Source organism: Echinops telfairi, unplaced genomic scaffold (genome assembly GCF_000313985.2).
Source record: "Echinops telfairi isolate 266 unplaced genomic scaffold, ASM31398v2 ScPeMD7_443;HRSCAF=831, whole genome shotgun sequence".
NCBI classification, from domain to species: Eukaryota; Metazoa; Chordata; class Mammalia; order Afrosoricida; family Tenrecidae; genus Echinops; species Echinops telfairi.
The window spans coordinates 25,683,232-25,687,202 of record NW_022104341.1 but is presented as its reverse complement, the minus strand read 5'-3'; the positions used below and the strand labels follow the sequence as shown (position 1 = coordinate 25,687,202).

General features: G+C 39.7%; 1 pseudogene; it reads left to right on the top strand.

The window, feature by feature from the left end:
• The first annotated feature begins 451 nt into the window (after positions 1-451).
• On the top strand, positions 452-802 carry LOC101662721 (annotated as a pseudogene).
• Positions 803-3,971: the final 3,169 nt, after the last annotated feature.

Genomic DNA, 3,971 nt, shown 5'->3' with positions numbered 1-3,971 from the left:
CCCATCTGTTCACTGATGTTCCCTGTTTTTGTTTCTTAATGATTAAAAGTATCTATAAGCATTATTTTAATGTTCCTGCCTTCCAATTCCAACTGGGTAATCTGTGATCTGCTTCAATGCTTTTTGCCTTCTTGATTATGGATTAAATTTTCCTGCTTCTTTGCATGTCTAGTAATTTTTATTATCTGCTAGATATTCTACATTGTAGAGATCTGGAATATGTTATTTTTCTTTATTATTAAGGTTTTTTGGCTGAGTCCCATTGATCCTCTTGACTCAAGCAGTGAGTGGGTTCTCAACCTTCCTAATGCCGCGATCCTTTAATACAGTTCTTCATGTTGTGGTGACCCCCCGCCCAACCATGAAATTATTGTCATTGCTACTTCATAACTATAATTTTTCCCGGTTAGGCATGAGCGGCGTGAGGCGAGGATCGCAGGCTCTCGGGTTCCTGTTTACACTGCGTAGACCCTATCTCTGCAAAGATGGTCTATGTACCCAACACCCGAAGAACGTTCTGTAAGAAGTGCGGCAAGCATCAGCCTCACAAACTGACCCAGTATAAGAAGGGCAAGGATTCCCTGTACGCGCAAGGAAAGAGGCGCAACGATCGGAAGCAGAGTGGCTATGGTGGGCAGACAAAGCCAATGTTCCGGAAGAAGGCTAAAACCACAAAGATCGTGCTGAGGCTTGAATGCGTTGAGCCTAACTGCGGTCCAAGAGGATGCTGGCTTGTAAAAGATGCACGCATTTTGAACTGGGAGGTGATAAGAGGAGAAAGGGCCAAGTGATCCAATTCTAAGCCTTGTTTTATCTTGTAAATTTGAAAAAGTGTTGAATCAATATTAGAATTATCTGTAAGAAAATATAGTTACATTCTTACTAAAAAAATACACTATAATTTTGCTACTGTTATGAATCAGGCAACCCCAGTGAAAGGGTCATTCAACCCACAAAGGGGTTGTGATCCACGGGTTGAGAACTGCTGATCTTAAGGCTTTAAATCAGCCTTTTTTAGGGCAAGTTTATTTCAACTTTGTTCTTAGTCCTCGGGTGTAACCTTGACTTTTAGGTCATGGTTCTTAGCAGCAAAGTGCCAACTTTCTTGATGCCATCCGAAAGTCTGGATGTTCACTATGTCACTCTACTTGTGCTGGTTCAGAACTTACAAAGTAATTCTTGGCTCTTCTCTCTCAGTTATACTCCATGTGGCAGTTACATAATCTCCTGGCAACTTGAGCGAAGGGGTGGAGCCTAGCCTGTCAATCAGGTTGCAGCTTGATGACCTCATTTGGAGGCGCGAAGAAGATAAATAGCTCTTTGGAGGATAGACCCACTCTCTCTGCCTTCCCTTTCCTGCCGTTGAGACCTTCAGAGAGCTGGAGAAGACATGTGGAGACCTGTGCCAGCGTTGAGATGCCACTAGATCCACAAAACCTTCTATCCACTGGCCTGTGATCTGCCTGCATTCAGCATCATTGCATGTGCTGCGTGAGTCTGAGGGTAATTTATAGATTGGTATGAGATATATGGGCTAATATCAGATGTATGGACTTGATCCTGACTGGGCTGGTATGTTTTCTCAGTATGCAATTGCTCTTTTATATAAAGCTCTTTCTTTTTAAAAAAAATTTAATAAATCATTTTATTAGGGGCTCATACAGCTCTTATCACAATGCATGCATCCATCCATTGTGTCAAGCACATTAGTACATTTGTTACCATCTTCATTTTCAAAACATTCTTTCTACTTGAGACCTTAGTATCAGCTCCTCATTATTTTCCCTCCCCACCTCCCTCATGAACCCCTGACAATTTGTAAATTATTATTACTTTTTCATGTCTTACACTGACCAATGTCTCCCTTCACCCACTTTTCTGTTGTTCGTCCCCCTGGGAGAGGGTTGTCTGTAGATCATTGTGATTGGTTGCCCCTTTCTTCCCCCACCTTCTCCTTCCCCTCCTGGCATCGCTGCTCTATAAAGCTCTTTCTTATATACATATGAGTATCAATACATTTGTTTCTGTAGTCAACATGGACTAACACACTCCATATTCCACCCATTCAGAAGCCTTGTTATCTTTATCTCCAGAGCATATCGTGAATTATCATGTTGATTTAAACGACCGTCATCCATCACTTGAATTACTGCAATAGCCTTCTAACTTGACTTCTTTTTTTCTCACAATTCTGAGGTTTCCTAAGAAACTCAACAGGTCACAAATCATTTGGATAGGTCAGCCTCTGGTCAGCCTTGCCCACAAGCAGGCCTCTCTGATCTTTGGCCTCTCGGCCACATGGTCTGTTGGCCTCTGCCCTGCTCATCCAAAATTTCAAAGCTCTTTCAGGGCTGCCAGTAACACAGCTGTCACCATTATCTTCTTTCAAAACTTTCTCATTTCCCGAAACAGAAACTTAGTAACCATTAAGCAATAGCTCCTCATTCCTCCCTCCTTCAACCTATAGTAACCTCCGGTCTATCCTGGGATCTATGAATATGCTTATTCTACATATTTTATAGAAGCGGGGTCATGGGATATTTGTCCTTTTGTATCTGGCTTAAAATAATGTCTTCAAGGCCCATTCTTGTAGTATTTATCAGAACATCACTCTCTCTGTGATTGAATACTACTCTATTATATGGATAAAGTACATTTTATTTATCCATTCATCTGCTGACGGACACCTAGAGGCTGTTTCCATCTTTTAGCGATCGGAAGCAATGCTACTGTAGACATTAGTGTATACATATCTGTTTGAACCCTTCATTTTAATTACTTTAGGTGTATATATTGAATTGGAATTGTTTAAACTTTTGAGAAATTATCACAGTTACCCACCATAGCTGCACCACCAACAATATATGTGTTCCAATTTCTCCCTGTCTTCATCAATACTTGTTATTTTCTATTTTATTTTTTTTTATTTTTTATATTAGTCATCCTGATGGATGTGAGGTAGTACCCCATTATAGGGCTGATTTATCTTTCCCAAATTGCTAATGATGTTGATCACCTTGTTATGTGCTTGTTGGTCATTCACAGAAACCCTGCTGGCGTAGTGGTTGAGTGCTGGGCTGCTAACCACAAGGTCAGCAGTTTAGAACTACCAGCTTCTTCGTAAAAGAGAGATGAGATTGTGCCCATAGAGATGTACAGTCTCTAAAACCCTAGTCAGGGTCACAGAGTCAGAATTGGTCTGTTTTTTTTCTTTGAAAGAACATCTGTTTGAGAATTTTGCCCACTTAAAAATGGATTGTTTTGTCTGTTTTGCTTTTGCGTTGTGGGAGTTGGTAAAGATATCAAACCCTTGTTGGAGACACGGTTTGTAAGTGTTTTCTCAGCTATGTGGGTGCCTCTTCATGTTATTGAGGATATTCACCTTACTTTTCTTTTGTTGCTTTTGCTTTCAATGTCTTATCTAAGAATTCATTCCCCAAACCATCAGCTGGCATGTCTAATAGTTTTATGATTTTAGCTCTTATATTTCAGTCTCTGCTCCATTTTGAGTAATTTTTATACATGATATGAGGCAGGAGACCAGCTTCATTCTTTTGCATATGGAAATCCAATTCATCTAGCAATCTTTGTTGACTATTGTTTTCCATTGAATAGACTTGACACCTTTGTCAGAAGTTAATTGTCCTTAAATGTATTAGTTTATTTCTGGCTCTTAATGCCATTCATTGATCTATGCATTTGTTCTTATAACAGTGTCACACAGTTTTGATTATGTTAACTTTGTGGTAAGTTTTTAAATCGGGAAGTAGGAGTCCTTCTGCTTTTTTCTTCTTTTTTTGCTTGTTAATTAGGAGGAGTTACATTTTAGATCATCAACCATGTATTTAATCATTTAAGTTACTAATCAACACCCCCCAAAATTTACCCTCTGCCCAATTCTTGATTACTTTTTTCTGTCTTGTGGATTACTATCATCCATGACACCAAAGTTAACACCCATCTCCTGTCTG